The sequence below is a fragment of the Pleurodeles waltl genome, chromosome 9 (assembly GCF_031143425.1).
Source record: "Pleurodeles waltl isolate 20211129_DDA chromosome 9, aPleWal1.hap1.20221129, whole genome shotgun sequence".
In the NCBI taxonomy this organism is placed as follows: domain Eukaryota; kingdom Metazoa; phylum Chordata; class Amphibia; order Caudata; family Salamandridae; genus Pleurodeles; species Pleurodeles waltl.
The window spans coordinates 303,391,648-303,411,570 of NC_090448.1; positions in this window are offsets into that span (position 1 = coordinate 303,391,648).

Sequence of the window (19,923 nt, forward strand, 5' to 3'; positions counted from 1 at the left end):
ACTACTGATACTAGTAATGTTGGCTTAGGAGCCGTACTTTCACAGAGAGTAGATGGACAAGAAAGAATAATTGGATTTGCGTTCAGAGGTTGCAGGATGCAGAACAATTTTATTCCACCTTCAAAAAAGAAGCATTAGCTTGTTGTTGGGCTGTGAACCATTTCAAATATTACTTGTGGGGTTTAACTTTTATCATTCGGACTGACCATGAACCACTTATTCAGATATTTAAGTGTGGAAAGGGATTAGAGGATGGTGTGACACCAAGAATTACTAGATGGTTATTACCTGTAATGGATTTTAACTTTGTTGTGGATTACGTTAAGGGAAAGAAAAACGTGGTTGCTGATTGCTTATCTCAGATGCCAGTGGATGAGAACCTGCCTATTGACAGGGAAGAAGAGTTGAGTGGTACAGTGAGTGTTTGTGATCTAGGAGAATTTGCCTTAACAGAGGATGAGTGGAAACAAGCTGTAATGGAAGATGAAATGTATGGTGAGTTAAAGCGCCTTATAAGTAGATGGTGGAATCAGGAAGCAGAACTGAGTGAAGAAATTAAGGCCCTCATTACAACCCTGGCGGTCGGTGTTAAAGCAGCGGTAATACCGCGAACAGGCCGGCGGAAAAAAAATAGAATCACAACCATGGCAGAAACCGCCAACATAGACAGCCACTTTAACACTCCGACCGCCACGGCGGTAGAAACAAACACCGTGGCGGTAACCGCAAACAGACAGGCGGAACACAAGGTTCCGCCCACTGTATTACAACACGCCTATCTGCCACCTTTTCCGGGCAGAAACAGGACTTGGAATGGAAACCACTCACCTTTCGACACTTTACGAACAACCAGGACGCCTTGGAGCCTCTTATATCAGGAGCAGCAAAGACGCCGGCGACGACCACGGTAAGTACTGCACCTAGCACACAGGGGAGTGGGGGAGGAATAAGAGAGTGACACACACAAGCAAGACGCAACACCCCCATCCCCACCCACAACACCATACACATAAATACATGCAGCAACATTACAAGTCCGGATACTAATTAAATCATTGTCCGTGGATCAGTGTCCCAAAATGCATGGGCGAAGCCCACACAAGATATCTGACTCGAATCGGAGCGAACACTGCAGGGGCATCAGATGGAAAATAAACAGGCACCTCAGGGGGAGAGGAAAGGGGGGGCACCTCAGCCAGATGAACCGACGACGCCACTGCTCCACGAGGGGGCTCCGTGCTCACTGCTTTATCCTAGGTCTGGAGGACCGTACAGCTGCATGTACTGGGGGAAGACCCCATCCACCAGTTTCTCCAACTCCGCAGTGAAGGCAGGGGCCCTTTCCCCAGACACTGTAGCCATTGTCGCTTCCAGACACAGGTCACAGCACCACTTGCAGTGTAGGTCCTCTTCTGTTGAAGGTCAGGTATCAAGTGAGGGAACTGATAGAAAATGGCGGTCACGTCCGCGGCAGTGCTTACCGTAACCGCCAGCGTACATAGGGGGTCATTACAACATTGGCGGTAAATGCCGCCTACCGCCGTGCAGAAGACCGGCAACACACCGCCGCGGCCGCAGAATTCCACCACAGCTATTATGACACACAGCTCGGAATCCGCCAAAATTTAGATACCCACACAAGTCCGCCACACCAAAGGTCAGAGATAAACTGGCAATAACAAAACCTCCACCGTCACGCCAACAGGAATACGCCCACACTATCACGACCCACGAATCCACGCGGCGGTCTTTCAACCGCGGTATTCCATTGGCGGTACACACCACTGCGCTCAAAATACACACACATTTACAAAACACTACCACATTGGACAATTCCAAGTACACACACCTGAGACACATACACACACCACTCCCACACACTCAATACAATACAAAACACACACCCACATCACCCACAAACCCTTACGACCACAATTGCGACTGAAGGCCAGAGAGAGACACCACCATCTACAAACTAGCATCCACAGGCACTCAACACCATCACTCACACAACATCCACGCACAAAACACCACACACCCCTAAACATCACCCCACACATCACAACACACACCACCCCACACATCACCCACACCACCCCATGGCACCGCAAAGACACCCCAGGTTCTCTGAGGAGGAGCTCAGGGTCATGGTCAAGGAAATCATCCAGGTAGAGCCACAGCTATTCGGATCACAGGGGCAGCACACCACCATAGCTAGGAAGATGGAGCTATGGCGCAGAATCGTGGACAGGGTCAACGCAGTGGGACAGCAACCAAGAACACGGGATGACATCAGGAAGAGGTGGAACAACCTACAGGGGAAGGTGCGTTCCGTGGTCTAAAGACACCACATCGCGGTTCAGAGAACTTGCGGAAGACCCCCACCTCCTCCCCACAACTAACAACATGGGAGGAGCAGGTCTTGGCTATACTGCATCCTGAGGGCCTCGCAGGAGTAGCTGGAGGAATGGACTCTGGTAAATCAAATCTTAACTATTTCATCCCCCACCCTACCTGCATGCTATCACATACCCCCACCCTCACCCTCACCCCCATCACTCCAACTCCTCACATATGTCCCACTATCACAACCCACCCATCCCAACACCAAGCCCTGCATGCAACAACAAAGCATGGACACCCATCACCAATGCATGGCCACTGCACATACCCACACACACCCCTAACCAATTATCACAAAAGGTCCCACACAAGACTGCAAGCACTGGGGTACAGGGTCACCCACCCATTGCACACCATGGCACACACAGATGCAATAATCATGCCTTTACACCCCTGAAGGACCCCTACCCAACGTCACTGGACAGGAGGGTCCAGACATGTCCACTCCACCCACAGAAGAGGCCCACAGTGATGACAGCAGCTCTGTCCAACTGGATCTAGATGACCAGCCCAGCCCATCTGGGACCTCGGGACAGTCGGTTCCCCTCACACTGGCACAAGCCACAACAGAGCCTCCCCCCTCTGGAAACACCAGCACAGCACCCACCCAGCGGGTCTATACCTCTGTCCCCAGGACACGTCAAGCAGCAGTGTGTCCACCACTACAGGGAACCCAGGCTAACCCACCACCCCAACAACACCAGGGACCTGGGGGCATTGGTAGTGGGCACACAGTTCAGGGGACAGAGGCCCAGGCACACAGGGGAACTGGGAGGGCTGCTGTGCGACAGGGGGAGGACAGGCCCGGGGAACCCACTCTCCACGAGGCCCTCTCCAACATCATGGGAGCCTACCACCATTCCCAGGAGACAATGGCAACGGTACTGGCCAAGTTTCAGGAGACCCAGCGGCTGCAGGAGGAAGAGTATTTCGGGTTCAGGGAGGAACTCAAATCCATCAACACCACCCTGGGCACCATTGTAGGGGTGCTGAAGGAACTCGTCAACACCAGGAGGGACACTGTGGCACAACAAGGGGACCCTGACACTAGCCTCGATGATGAACTTCCCACCACCTCCGCCGGCGCTAGTGGACAGGAGGCAACGCCACAGGACCACGACACCAGCACCCCACCCCCTGCAGATGGAGAACCACCCCGCAAACGGTCCCTGAGATCCAGGACAAAGACAGAGAACAATGCCAAGACCCCTGCCAAGAAATGAGACCACCCTGATTGTCATCCTTCTGTCCCACTTTGTCACCCTATCCATCCTTAAACTGCCCCAGCTCCACTTCCCATGCCCCTTTGGACAATGCACCTGTGAGACTAATAGACTGGACTCTGCCATGGACATTCCTCCACCATCACCCCTGACCATTTTACAACACTATCCAATATTTAGCACTTAAATAAACACCCTTAAAGCACAAAACAATCTGGAGTCAGTCTGTGCTTTCGAAAATGTGTATTTGCAATAACTGTGTAAAAATGCTATATCCATTGTAATGTCAACATACCTATGTCACACAGCTCTAGTCCATGCGGAGACAAAGCAGATGTCACACAGTGGGACCCACATCTGTGAAACTGAAAGGGAAAGTGACAACTCGGGGTCTATACACTGGGTGAAAGTGACAGACAGATGAGAGGTAGAACAATTATATCAGATGTAGCAGGCAGTGATGTCTTCTTACCTGTGTCTCACTGGAAGTATTGATGAATCACCGTGTTTCTGTTGTCGATGTCCTCTTCTTCTGCTTCCTCTTCTTCACTGTCCACAGGCTCCACAGCTGCCACAACACCTCCATCTGGACCATCCTCCTGCAGAAAAGGCACCTGTTGTCACATAGCCAAGTTGACAAGCTTACAGCAGGCCACGAAGATCTGGCACACCTTATTTGGTGAGTAGAATAGGGAACCACCTGTCAGATGGAGGCACCTGAACCTGGCCTTCAGGAGGCCGAAGGTCCTCTCTATAATCCTCCTAGTTCGCCCATGGGCCTCATTATAGCGTTCCTCTGCCCTTGTCCTGGGATTCCTCACTGGGGTCAGTAGCCATGACAGGTTGGGGTAGCCAGAGTCACCTGCAAATGTTGAGGAAAATCTGTTAGACACACACTAACTCTTAGGGACATCCCCAGACACCTAGTCACACTGTATAGGGTCCATGTCCTCACCTAATAGCCACACACAGTGCCTCTGGAGTTGTCCCATCACATAAGGGATGCTGCTATTCCTCAAAATGTAAGCGTCATTCACTGAGCCAGGAAACTTGGAGTTCACATAGGAGATGTACTGGTCGGCCAAACACACCATCTGCACATTCATTGAATGGCAACTCTTCCAGTTTCTGTACACCTGTTCACTCCTGTGGGGGGGGACCACAGTGTCCCATCAATGGCACCTATGATGTTGGGGATATGTCCCAGGGCATAGAAGTCACCTTTTACTGTTGGCAAATCCTCCACCTGAGGGAAAACGATGTAGCTGCGCATGTGTTTCAGCAGGGCAGACAACACTCTGGTCAACACGTTGGAGAACACAGGCTGGGACATCCCTGATGCTATGGCACTGTCGTCTGAAAGGACCCACTTGCCAGGAAATGGAGTATTGACAGCACCTGCACTAGAGGGGGGATACCTGTGGGATGAAGCTGACATCAGGTCTGGCTCCAACTGGGCACACAGTTCCAGGATTGTGGCATGATCAAGTCTGTAGGTGACAGTTACATGTCGCACCTCCATTGTCGACTGGTCCACCAGCGGTCTGTACACCGGAGGATGCCGCCACCTCCTCATCTGCCCCAGCGGACGTGCTGTACGGAGGAGAACAGTGAGCAGAGAGTCAACCAACACTTAGGTACGTTAACACAACTTTATTCCTAAATTTTTTAAAACCGCTATGTGCTTGTATTAGTGTGTATGCAAGGCCTAGATATGTGTGACGCATTTAAAATTAATGCCATGTGGCCCCCTGAAATGGCGTCTGCCTGACCTGTAATGTGGGACAAGGGGATATGAGGTACCTGCGCTGGCGTCGTACACCGTCGCGGTAGGCGGTCAAAGACCGCGGCGCAATCCTGCATTGGTTAACATTGGACCCTATGGGTCCCAGGAGCCAATGACGATGTACGCCGGCGGTGACGGTACGCACTGCCGCGGACGTGACCGCCATTATCTCTCTGTTCAATCACTTGATACCTGATCTTCAACAGGAGAGGACCTACACTGCAAGTGCTGCTGGGACCTCAGTCTGGAAGAGACAATGGCTCATGTGTCTGGGGAAAGGGCCCTTGCCTTCAGCACGGAGGAGTTGGAGAAACTAGTGGATTGGGTCCTCCCCCAGTACACGCTACTCTACGGTCCTCCAGACAAACAAGTAAGTACACTGTGAGCATGCCGAATGGGCAATGCCTGTGTGGAGTGGTGTGGATGGAAGATGGGGGGGGCGGAGAATGAGGCGTGCATGAAACGACAGTGAGTGCATGTGCATCATGGCAAGGGTGGGGATGTGGGCCAATGACTGTGACGGTGCGGACGGTTATATCTTCTCCTTTTCCCCTGTACTATTCCTGTAGGTCAGCGCCCACCAGAAGAAAGATATTTGGCGTGCCATCGCCAAGGAAGTCCGGGCCCTGGGGGTCCACCACAGACGGAGCACCCACTCCCGGAAAAGATGGGAGGTCATTCGCTGCTGGAGCAAGAAAACGGCGGAGGCCCAGCTGCGGATGGCCTCCCAATGTGGGAGGGGTGCCTGTCGCACCATGACCCCCCTGATGTTCCAGATCCTGGCGGTGGCGTATCCGGAGTTGGATGGGCGCTTGAGGGCATCACAGCAGCCACAAGGGGGTGAGTACACTCTCATTCAGCTGATTCTGTGCGCAGTGGAGGTGTCTGGGTGGGGGAGGTGGGCTGTGAGTTCCCCTAGGCCAGGGCGAGTTTAGTAGGCAAGGTCTCGTCGTAAGGCAGGCCATGTGGCACCCCACCTGTGTTTAGAGCCAACTACACCTGGTCAGGCTCCTGTGACTTCCATGTGTGCAGCAATCGGGCATAGGCCTTGTAACCCATGTCCCTGTGATTAATTAGGGAACTCAAAGTGCACGGCGTAGTGCAGGGGGCTTCTGTGTCTGTAGTATCCGCCAACGGTAGCGGTATTGCATGCACTCAACATGTTTTTCTTTTGCCCCCCCCCCCCTTTTGTGGTCTCCCTGTTCTTGTGTGCATTAGCATCATCAGGCGGAGGAGCAGTGGCAGCGGAGCAGGAGGGAGCTGCATCCCACATGGCCCTGGAGGGCGAGACAACGGAGTCTGACGCCACCAGTGGGACGGAGGGTGAGGGGAGCTCCACGGTGGGGACAGGAGCTGAGACCAGCGACACGGACTCGTCCTCTGATGGGAGCTCCCTTGCGGTGGCGGGCCCCTCTGTGCCTACCGCATCTACAGGTACAGCCGCCACACCCGTTCCAGCACCGCCCTCCCAGCAGCCCCTCAGCGTGTGCCCCTTGGCCGCTCACCCAGGAGGGTGGGCATCTCTTTCGCCCCAGGCACCTCAGCCTCTGCCCCAGTCAGCCCTGCTGCCCTCAGTGAGGAGGCCATTGACCTCCTCAGGTCCCTCACTGTTGGGCAGTCTACCATTTTGAATGTCACCCAGGGTGTAGAGAGGCAGTTGCAGCAGACCAATGCATACCTGGAGGGCATTCATTCTGGTCAGGCAGCCCAACAGCAAGCTTTTCAAACTCTGGCCTCAGCACTGATGGCAGCCATTGTCACTGTGTCCAGCCTCCCCCCTCCAACTTCCTCTACCCAGACCCAAACCCCTGTACCTCAGCCTATCCCAAGCACACCATCAGACCAGCATGCACACACCTCAACACACAAGGGAAGCTCTGGCAAACATAAGCACCACACATCCCACAGGCACTCACACAAGCATCATACCCATGCAGACATACCAACATCCACTGCCTCCACTGTGTCCCCCTCCTCCATGTCTCCCTCCTCCCTCCCTGTCTCATCTCCACTCACACCTGCATGCATTACATCTTCATCCACAACGTCCAGCACACCCATCACCACACCCCACTCACTTGCACTCACCACCCCCACTACCATTCACACATCCCCTGTGTCCTCTCCCAGTGTGTCTGTGAGCCCACCTCCCAAGGCACACAAACGCAGACATCCACCGCACGACAGCCTCCAGGCCATGCACCTTCACCCAAAGTCAGCAAACGTACACCTCCTACAACCACTACCTCTTCCTCCACTCCCAAACCCCCTCCATCTACCCGTCCCAGTGTGTCCAAAAAACGTTTCCTGTCCAACCTCGACCTCTTCCCCTTACCTCCCCCACCCTTTCAGTCCCCTAGGGCCCGCCTTTCAAGGTCCGAACCCAGCACCTCAGCCACAACATTAGCGGGAACAGTGGTGCCAGCAGTAACCGGCTTCTGGAGTGCGCCAAGCAGCAGGGCAGCCAGTGTGCCAAGGAGCCAGACCACGGACAGTCCCCCACCTCAAAAGCATAAAAAGTTGGCCAGTGCCCGGCGGAAGAAAGGCAAAACATCTACCACCAAAGCCTCTCCCAGGCGTACAGCTGGAAGTGGGAAGACAGCTGCGCCACCATCCAAGGTGGGGAAGGGGCACAGAAAGATAGGCAAGTCGCCGAAAACCTGTACGGCGGACAAGACCGCCACCAGCACCGCTGGCAAGGACACCGCCGCCACCAGCACCGCTGCCAAGGACACCGCCGCCACAAGCACCACTGCCAAGGACACCGCCGTCACCAGCACCGCTGCCAAGGACACCGCCGCCACCAACACCGCTGCCAAGGACACTGCCGCCACAAGCACCGCTGCCAAGGACTCCGCCGCCGCCAGCACCGCTGCCAAGGACACCGCCGCCACCAACACCGCTGCCAAGGACACTGCTGCCACAAGCACCGCTACCAAGGACTCTGCCGCCGCCAGCACTGCTGCCAAGGACCCCGCCGCCGCCAGCACCGCTGCCAAGGACACCGCCACCACCAGCACCGCTGCCAAGTACACCACCGCCACCAGCACCACTTCACAGGACACCGCCACCACCAGTACCGCTGCCAAGGACACCGCCGCCACCAGCACCGCAGGCCAATGAGCGCCAAAAGCTCCGAAGCTACTGGGGCCGCCATGAGCAGGATGAAGCACTCTGGGCACCAAGCCCCCTCCAGAACCAGTGGAGTATCCCATCCACTACCTCAGTCCTTGGCAAGATGAAGCACTCTGGACACCAAGCCCCCTCCAGAACCTGTGGAGTATCCCATCCACTACCTCAGTCCTTGGCAGGATGAAGCACTCTGGGCACAAAGCCCCCTCCAGAACCAGTGGAGTATCCCATCTACAACCTCAGTCCTTGGCAGGATGAAGCACTCTGGGCACAAAGCCCCCTCCAGAACCAGTGGAGTATCCCATCCAATACCTCAGTCCTTGGCAGGATGAAGCACTCTGGGCACCAAGCCCCCTCCAGAACCAGTGGAGAAAGGCATCCACTACCTCAGTCCTTGGCAGGATGAAGCACTCTGGGCACCAAGCCCCCTCCAGAACCAGTGGAGTATCCCATCCACTACCTCAGTCCTTGGCAGGATCAAACACTCTGAGCACCAAGCCCCCTCCAGAACCAGTGGAGAAAGGAATCCACTACCTCAGTCCTTTGCAGGATGAAGTACTCTGGGCACCAAGCCCCCTCCAGAACCAGTGGAGAAAGGCATCCACTACCTCAGTCCTTGGCAGGATGAAGCACTCTGGGCACAAAGCCCCCTCCAGAACCAGTGGAGTATCCCATCCAATACCTCAGTCCTTGGCAGGATGAAGCACTCTGGGCACCAAGCCCCCTCCAGAACCAGTGGAGAAAGGCATCCACTACCTCAGTCTTTGGCAGGATGAAGCACTCTGGGCACCAAGCCCCCTCCAGAACCAGTGGAGTATCCCATCCAATACCTCAGTCCTTGGCAGGATAAAGCACTCTGGGCACCAAGCCCCCTCCAGAACCAGTTGAGAAAGGCATCCACTACCTCAGTCCTTGGCAGGATGAAGCACTCTGGGCACCAACCCCCCTCCAGAACTAGTGGAGAAAGGCATTCACTACCTCAGTCCTTGGCAGGATGAAGCACTCTGGGCACAAAGCCCCCTCCAGAACCAGTGGAGTATCCCATCCACTACCACAGTCCTTGGCAGGATGAAGAACTCTGGGCACCAAGCCCCCTCAGAACCAGTGGAGACTGTTATCCACTTGTGAGACTGTGGCTTTGCACTCCCCAGGATAAAGCAGTGGGCAAACCACCCACTTTAGAGACTTGTGAGACTGTGGTTTGCACTCCCCAGGATAAAGCAGTGGGCAAACCACCCACTTGAAAGACTTGTGAGACTGTGGCTTTGCACTCCCCAGGATAAAGCAGTGGGCAAACCACCCACTTGAGAGCCTTGTGAGACTGTGGCTTTGCACTCCCCAGGATAAAGCAGTGGGCAAACCACCCACTTGAGAGACTTGAGAGACTGTGGCTTTGCACTCCCCAGGATACATCTATGGGCATGGAGCCCCCTTGTGGATCTGGCGTCGTGCACTCATCCGGCTATCCGGCTGACGTGCCCCCCTTCCCTTCCCCCTGAGGTGCCTGTTGTATTTCGAACTGATGCCCCAGCACTGTTCTCTCCGTTTTGATTGGGCATCTTGTGTGGGCCTCGCCCATGCATTTTGGGCCCAGTGGTCCACGGACTTTAATGGTGGAATACCTTGTATTTGTTTATAGTGTATATGTATATTTTTGAGTACTGGATTTTAATAGATTTTAATAGATTACAAACATTCAAATCATTTCCTTTTGTCTTTGCATTATTCCGGGAGGTTTGGTGGGTGTAACTGTAATGTATCATGATGTATTTGTGTGTGTGTTGTTGTGGGTGAGTGTGGGGTTGGGGGTGTTGCGTGTGTGTGTCACTCTTTTTTCCCTCCCCCTCCCCTGTGTCGTAGGTGCAGTATTCACCGTGGTCTTCGCCGTCGGCGTTCGTGCTCCTGGTAGAGGAGCAGAAGACAAAGGCTTCCGGTTCCATGGCATCCTGGTTCCTCGTGGGGTGTGTAGAGGTGAGTGTTTTCCCTTCCAAGTCCTGTTTCCGCTGTGTTTTTGTTCGCGGTGAATCCGCCCTGGAAAAGGTGGTGGATTGGACTGTTGTAATAGTGTGGGCGGTACATTGTCTTCCGCCTGTCTGTTGGAGGTTACCACTGCGGTGTTTGTGTGTACCGTCGTGGTGGTCGGAGTGTTAAAGTGGCCGTCTATGTTGGCGGTTTCCGCTACGGTCGTGATTCAATTTTTTTTACCGCCGGCCTGTTGGCAGTTTTACCGCCGCTTTAACACTGACCGCCAGGGTTGTAATGACCACCATAGTCATTGTCTCCTGGAACCCATAGGGCCCAATGATAACCAATGCTGAATTGCGCTGCGGTCTTCGACCGCCTACCACGAAAGTGTACAATGCCAGCGCAGTTACCTAATTTCCCCTTGTCCCACCTTACAGGTCAGGCAGCCGCCATTTCGGGGGGCCACATGCCAGGCCAAATAACTGCGTCACACCTATTTAGGCCATGAATACTGACAGACAAAGGCACACAAAGAATAGTTCACTATTGTGCTAAACAGCCTTGTGAAACCATGTGTTGTATGACCCTCTGCTCACTGTTCTCCTCCATAGGGCATGTCCGCTAGGGCAGGTGATGAGATGGTGGCATCCTCCGGTGTACAGACCCCTGGTGGACCTGTCGACAATGGAAGACAGACACATAATTAACACTTACAGAATTGATCGTGCAACAATCCAGGAACTGTGTGCCCAGTTGGAGTCTGACCTGATGTCAGCTATCCGCCATCCCACAGGAATACCCCCTGTAGTGCAGGTCCTGTCAGTACTCCATTTCCTGGCCAGTGGGTCTTTTCAAACAACAGCAGACATGGTATCAGGAATGTCCCAGCCAATGTTCTCTAACGTGTTATCCAGAGTGTTATCTGCCCTGCTGAAACACATGCACAGCTACATCATTTTCCCTCAGGTGGAGGATTTGGCCACAGTGAAAGGTGACTTTTATTCCCTGGGACATATCTCCAACATCATTGGTGCCATTGATGGTACACATGTGGCATTTTTCCCCCCTTCGTAGGAATGAACAGGTGTACAGAAACCGGAAAAGCTACCATTCTATGAATGTGCAGATGGTGTGTTTGGCAGACCAGTACATCTCCCATGTGAATGCCAAGTATCCTGGCTCAGTGCATGATGCCTACATTTTGAGGAAAAGCAGCATCCCTTATGTGATAGGGCAACTCCAGAGGCACTGTGTGTGGCTAGTAGGTGAGCCTAAAGTTCCCACACAGTGTCATTTGCTGTCTGGGTATGGGAAATTCCCTAATGTTTGGAGGATGTCTAACAGTTGTCCCTCAATATTTGCAGGTGACTCTGGTTACCCCAACCTGTCATGGATACTGACCCCAGTGAGGAATCCCAGGACAAGGGCAGAGGAACGCTACAATGAGGCACATGGGCGAACTAGGAGGATTATAGAGCGCTCCTTCAGCCTCCTGTAGGCAAGATTCCGGTGCCTCCATCTGACAGGTGGATCACTATACTACTCACCGAAGAAGGTGTGCCAGATCATCGTGGCATGCTGTATGTTGCACAACCTGGCTTTGCGACGCCAGGTGCCTTTTCTTCAGGTGGATGGGCCTGATGCTGGTCTTGTGGCAGCTGTGGAGCCTGTGGACAGTGAAGAAGAGGAGGCAGAAGAAGAAGAAGATATAGACAACCAAAACAACATCATCATGCCATACTTCCAGTGAGACACAGGTAAGAGGATGGAACTGCTTCCCACATCTCATACTATTGTAGGACCTAGCATAAATATGCCTTTTTACCTCTGTGTATGGACCCTGACTTGTCACTTTGGCTTTCCATTTCACAAATCTGGGTCCCAGTTTGTGCCCTCTGCTATGTTTACTGCTGGCCTACAGCTGTGTAACATTGGTATGTGAACAAGTACATTGACATTGCCATATTTCAGAGATGTTGCAATTACACATTTGTGAAAGTACAGACTGACTCCAGATTGTTTTATGATTCAGGGGTATTTATTTCTGTGCTAATAAGTGGAGGGGGTGTGTGCAGTGGGCTGGGGTGATGGTGGAGGAATGTCCATGGCAGAGTCCAGTCTCTTGGTCTCACAGGTGCATTGTCCAATGGGGCATAGGAAGGGGAGCAATGGCAGTTTAAGGTGGACAGGGTGACAAAGTGGGACAGAAGGGTGACATTCAGGAAGGTCTTATTTCCTGGTGGGGGTCTTGGCAATGTTCTCTGTCTTGTTCCTGGATCTCAGGGACAGTTTGCGGGGTGGTTCTCATTCTGCAGGGGCTGGGGGTCTGGTGGTCTGTTGGTCCTGTGGCGGTGCCTCCTGTCCACTAGCGCCGGCAGAGGTGGAGGGCTGTTCATCGTCCAGGCTAGTGTCAGGGGCCCGTTTCTGTCCCACCGTGTCCCTCATGGGGTTGGCAAGGTCGGCCAGCACCCCTGCAATGGTAACCAGGGTGTTGTTAATGGACTTCAAGTCCTCCCTGATCCCCAGGTAGTGTTCTGCCTGCAGCCGCCAGGTCTCCTGAAACTTGGCCAGTACCGTGCCCATGGTCTCCTGGGAATGGTGGTATGCTCCCATGATGTTGGGGAGTGCCTCGTGGAGTGTCAGTTCCCTGGGCCTGTCCTCCCCCGTCGCACAGCACTCCTCCCAGCTTCCCTGTTATCCTGTGCCTCTGTCCCCTGAATCGTGTGCCCACTGCCACTGACCCCAGGTCCCTGATTTTCTTGGGTTGGTGGGTTTGCCTGGGTTCCCTGTAGTGGTGGACACACTGCTGATTGACGTGTCCTGGGGACAGATGAATAGGCCCGCTGGCTGGGTGCTGTGCTGGTGTTTCCTGAGGGGGGAGGGTCTGTGGTGGCTTGTGACAGTGGAAGGGGAACCGACTGTCCAGATGTCCCTGATGGGCCAAGCTGGTCATCTTGATCCAGGTGTGCAGAGCTGCTGTCATCACTGTGGGGCTCTTCTGTGGGGGGGGGGGGCTGGATATGTCTGGCACCTCCTGTCCGGTGTCGTTGGGTATGGGCCCTGTTGGGGGATAAATGCATGGTTTTAGTATCTGTGTGTGCCATCTTGTGCATTGGGTGAGGTACCCTCTACTCCTGTGCTTGCATCATTGTGTTTGCCCTTTTGTGATAGTTGGTTTGGGGTCTGTGTGGGTATCTGTACTGGGCATGCTTTGGTGACAGTGGTCCATGCATAGGTGTTGCATGCAGGGCCTTGGTATTGAGATGTGTGGGTTGTGATAGTGGGACATATGTGAGATGATGGAGTGATGGGAGTGAGGGTAAGGGTGCGGGTGTGTGATGGCATGCTGGTGGGGTGGGGGATATGGTAATAAAGATATGACTTACCAGAGTCCAGTCCTCCTGCTACTCCTGCGAGGCCCTCAGGATGCAGTATTGTCAAGACTTGCTCCTCCCATGTTGTTAGTTGTGGGGGAGGAGGTGGGGGTCCACCGCCCGCCCTCTGTAGAGCAATCTGGTGTCTTGATACCATGGAACGTACCTTCCCCCGTAGGTCGTTCCACCTCTTCCAGATGTCATCCCTAGTTCTTGGATGCTGTTCCACTGCGTTGACCCTGTCGACAGTTCTCCGCCAGAGCTCCATCTTCCTTGCAATAGAGGTGTGCTGCACCTGTGATCCGAAAATCTGTGGCTCTACCCGGATGATTTCCTCCACCATGACCCTGAGCTCCTCCTCTGAAAACGGGAGTGTCTTTGAGGTGCCATGATGTGGTGTGGGTGATGTGTGAGGTGCTAGCTGTTGTGATGTGTAGGGGGATGTGTTGGTGTGTGTTGTTTGAGGTGCGTGGATGTTGTATGGGTGATGGTGTTGTGTGTCTGTGGATGCTGGTGTTGTGTTTGCTAATCTCTCTCTCTCTGGGCTTCTTCCAAAAAGGTCATTGTAAGGGTTTGTGGGTAATGTGGGCGTGTGTTTTATAGTGTTGTGGGTGTGGTGTGTGTATGTGTATCAGGTGTGTGTATTTTGAATTGTCCAATGTGGTTGTGTTTTGTAAATGTGTGTGTATTTTGAGCACGGCAGTGTGTGCCGCCAATGGATTACCGCGTTTGAAAGACCGCCACGTTCATTCGTGGGTCGTGATAGTGTGGGCGTATTCTTGTTGGCGTGACGGTGTAGGTTTTGGTATTGCCAGTTTATGACTGTCCTTTGGTGTGGCCGACTTGTGTGGGTGTCTGTATTGTGGCAGATTCCGAGATGTGGGTCGTAATACCTGTAGCGGAATTCCGCCGCCGCAACGGTATTTTGGTGGTCTTCAGCACGGCGGAAAGCGGGATTTAACTCCAGGGTTGTAATGAGGGCCTAAATCTTATAGTGTAGTCAAGGATGAATTAAGTATTTTGGGTTCCAAGATATTAAGATGTAATTGTATTGTGCCACCAGGCAAATTAAGAACTAGATTGATTGAGATCAGTCATGAAGGACATCTAGGTAGAACCAAAATTAAAAGTAGATTGCAGCAGTTGTTTGGGTGGCCAGGAATGGATAAAGAAGTGGAAGAGAAAGTACAAGATTGCATAGCGTGTAGCAATAGTGACAAAAGTAAATTGAGAATAAAACCACCATTATGTTGTAGAAAATTTCCAGAAAAACCATGGGAACATTTAGCAATATATTTTATTGTCCCAGTGGGAAGCTGGGAAGGTGGAATCAGTTCTTGGTTGTTTTTGTTGATTACCATAGTAAGTGGTTTGCTGTGAAAAGCATGGAAAATGTAAATACAGAAAATGTATTTCTGGGGAAAGTGTTTATGAAGGAAGGGATTCCCAAAACTATTAGGTCAGATAATGGAGTACAATTTTTTTCTTCAAGGATGGTGGATTTTTTAAGACATATTGGCATTAGACATTAGAGGGTAGCATTGTTTAGACCACAAGTGAATGGTTTAGTGGAAAGAGTGAACCGTATGCTAACGGAAAACATTCAACTGTCAATGGCTAATGGTTTATCATGGAAGGATGAGTTAGATAAAATGATTTGGGTCCACAGAATTACTCCACATTTCATTACTGGAGTGTCACCATTCATTGCTCTTAAAGGAATATAGCATGCTACTAAAGAGTCTCCAATGTGGTTACAGGACAAGGAACAAGTGTGGGTTGATAGGAAGGCTATGGAGAAAAAAGTGAAAGAGAAACAGGAGAGAAGCAAACAAGAATACAATAAAAGAAAAGGGGTGAAAGTTACATATTGGCGATGTGGAGTCTGGGTGGTGACAAATAAATTTGGTCTAATGAGAAAGGGGGAGAGCAAATACTCTCAACCTCATTGAATAATAAAAGGAAAGAAAAATGTGGTTGTATTGGAAGACAGAAAGGAATGGAGTTTTGAGTGTTTGAGTGAGGTACATGGGCGTCCACTGAATAAGAAAAGGGGAATTTCTTTTCTGTTTTATATTGATTGTAATGTATAGATGTAATGTATAATTGTTTAAGAAAAGCTTAATTGCTAAATTTCTTTTGGGGGAAGACATGTAGGAATGTTCTATTCATTAGGTAATGTTGTGATGTAATGTGGAATCGAGGGAGTTAAAGGTTCCAGAGGGTGGTAGTTGTTCCGCTGGCATCTAGCTGGAAGTCACTGTAGTTAGACTCAATAAAGAAGAATTAACTCAGTTGCCAGTGTGAGTTACTACACCGGCTCAGTACAGTATCTGGGGGTTTTCTCTCCACGTTCAACGTTAAGTCTCTGGAATATTGGAGTGTCTTAGAAGCACTGTGCAAAGAGTTATAATCCAAAAGTTTAAATCTATTGTTTTAATTGTGGCGAGTGCCCTATGCCACTTGGTACTCTTGAGCCTAAGCCTCAAATCTAATTCAGATTGTATTGTTAATGCACATGTCGACTTGGTACTTACTTCCCTATACAATTTATACAATTTTTTTGATATCTTTCCCTCTCTCTCTCATGTGAAACAACAGTTTATTTATAACTTGTACGATTGGGTCACTATGAAATGTGGCAAGGATTTTCTAAACCTATTTGCTTTTCTTATATAAGTTAAGAATATAATATTTCTTCTATCCGATTTTCAAATAAATCCTAAGACTCTATCCCTAGCTATGTTTAGGTGAAAGAATGTTTTGGTCACTGCATTCTTTTTGATAACTCAGGTAGTGAGATCAATTGGTCATAGAGATGTATTCCCCAATTATGGCTCAGAAAAACTCATATGCTGGTAGTCAGATAGTCTAGTGCCTCTAATCAATATCTAGCATTTAGTACAATGCATTTGTACTGTAGACAGGAAAGGAATCATTAGTAAGGTTCTAAGTATAATCAGTTCTTTCACCATAGTTGTGATCCAATCAGAATCATCATCATTTTCCACTGGAGTCGTCAGGGCTACTTGTGTTGCCCTTGCTCCCAAAAGCAATTTTACCAACAGTAAATGTAATTTTTTATATTCTGTTTGTGAATTTTCCATAGGATTCCAATCAACCCCCAGAGAAGTATGGGACTACAATTATTTTGGTTAGTGCTATACTGTCCAATATAGACATCGGGAAAGTCAGGCAGAAGTCAATCAAATACTTTACTCAGAAGGGCAGTATGTTCTTATTAAAGCCTTTTTCCATGTCATGGACTATTTGTATTGCCAAGTATAGACACTGGTGACTCCTGATTTCTATGAGCAGCTAAATTACCTTTTTGGTTCATTATTTAGAGCTCGGTAAAACACTGATTTCGCCCAGTTCAGCGTTACCTATTGCTCATTACGTACTTACATTTGTGGAGAAACACTTTTAGAATATTATATATATAAACGCACATTATCAGCTTACAAGAAATAACGTGTCCTCTCTCCTCTCTTGCAAATGTTTTGCCAACTGTTTGAGTACAATAGCAAAAATCAGAGGGCACATTGGACAACCCAGTCTCGTTCCACTAGATGTCTCTCATTTCCATGACTATAAATCATTTCCCTTGACACTCACCAACACATCAATTTATAGTAAGGATGCCCATGCAATGTTCTTGTCTCCCAAACCGAATTGTTTCAGAGCATTTTCTACATACAGCTAATCCACAATATTGAACACTTTGTGGTCATCGAAACTGGCCATAACATAGGTAGTTTGAGCCTGTACATTCTCCATCATCGATATAAGAAGCCTTATATTAGAGGTTGTGTTTCTTTGTTCTATACAGATATATAAATAAATAGATCTTTATTAATGAATATATTAATTTCCTTAGGGAGATTGCAATGTATTTTATGGTCCATATTTACTATATATAAGAACTGATATGAGTTATGCTCAAATGAGTTTTTCCCAGTTTTGCAGTTTTGGAGGGGTACTGTTCTCCGCTTCCATTATGGAGTCAGGCAATCTTCCAGAATCCAAATCCTACCTATAAATCTCTAGCAATCTAGGAACTAGTATTTACAGGCATGTTTCGTAAAACTCCGCAGGCAATGCATCCTTCTTCGAAGTCTTTCCTCTGTTCATATTTCTCTTACTGAATGTCTTTTTGCTCAAGAAGTTTGTTAAAATCTTCTTTTAGATCCAGAGGCAGTAAAGGAAGTTCTAGTCTACAAGTAATTCTACATTTCATTCTGATCTACTCTACCAATCTTTATAGAACGCCTCTTGCCTCTTCTTTATGTAAATTGTCCTGTTACCATGTGGCCATCTCATTCCTTTAGTACTTTGCCAGTTGTGAGTCTCTCTCCTTGTTGACTAAATTATGCTAACAGGTGGCTGCCATTATCTCTGGCTTCATGTTGCCTAGCTATATAGTTGTTATATATGTTCAGTATGATTAGACAGAGTTATTTTTCTGCAATATGGAGTTCTTTACCACCTGTCTCTCTCTCGCTCTCTCTCTTTCTCTCTCTACCTTCATTACTCTTACTGGATAGATTTTCCATATGCCGTGCCTATTCGATTCCTGTGACTAGTAACTCTAAAGGTTTCCCAAAGGTTGATTTTGAGTCCACTGAACCTTAATTAAGGTTAAAAAAAAAAAGCCCAAAAACAAAAAAAATAACCAAGCGATTTATGTATTTGTGCTCCGCCGCAGTGTCATTCGTTGCTTTAGATATTAAGGCCCTCATTACAACCCTGGCGGTCAGTGATAATGATATGAGTTATGCTCAAATGAGTTTTTCCCAGTTTTGGAGGGGTACTGTTCTCTACTTCCCTCATGGAGTGAGGCAATCTTCCAGAATCCAAATCCTACCTATAAATCTTTAGCAATCTAGGAACCAGTATTTACAGGCATGTTTCATAAAACTCCGCAGGCAATGCATCCTTCTCGAAGTCTTCTTCCTCTGTTCATATTTCTCGGCACTTACTGAATGTCTTTTTGCTCAAGAAGTTTGTTTAAATCTTCTTTTAGATGCAGAGGCAGTAAAGGAAGTTCCACTCTACCAGTAATTCCACATTTCATTCTGATCTACTCTACCAATCTTTATAGAACGCCTCATGCCTCTTCTTTATGGAAATTTTCCTGTTACCATGTGGCCATCTCATTCCTTTAGTACTTTGCCACTTGTGAGTCTCTCTCCTCGTTGACTAACTATGCTAACAGGTGGCTGCCCTTATCTTTGTCTTCATGTTACCTAGCTATATAGTTGTTATATATGTTTAGTATGATTAGACTGAGTTATTTTTCTGCAATACGGAGTTCTTTACCACTTGTCTCTCTCTCTCTCTCTCTGTCTCTCGCTCTCTCTCTCTCCCTCCCTCTCTCTCTCTCTCTACTTACCTTCATTACTCTTACTCGATAGATCTTCCATATGCCGTGCCAATTCAATCCCTGTTACTAGTAACTCTAAAGGTTTCACATAGGTTGATTTTGAGTCCACTGAAACCTCATTAAGGTAAAAAAGAAAAGCCAAAAAACTAAAAAATAACCAATCGATTTATGTATTTGTGCTCTGCCTGGGTGTCACTCGGTGCTTTAGATATTAAAGCCCTCATTACAACCCTGGTGGTCGGTGATAAAGCGGCAGTAATACCACCAACTGGGCGGCGGTAAAGAAAAATGGAATTATGACCATGGTGGAAACTGCTCACACAGACAGCCACTTTAACACACCGACCGCAATGGCGGTAGCAACAAGCACCGCAGCAGTAACCGGCAACAGCCAGGTGGAAGACAATGTACCGCCCACAGTAATATGACCCACCTATCCGCCACTTTTTCTGGGGCGGTAAACAACAACATCCAAAGCACGGCGGAAACAGAACACAGAAGGCAAAGGACTCACCTCTGGAGACTGAAGGAAGAACCACGACGCCATGGATCCTGAGTTGCACATATTTCCCATGATTGTATACCTCCTCATTCACTACGAACATCAACGCCAGCGAAGACGACCACGGTGAGTACTGCCGCCTAGCACACAAG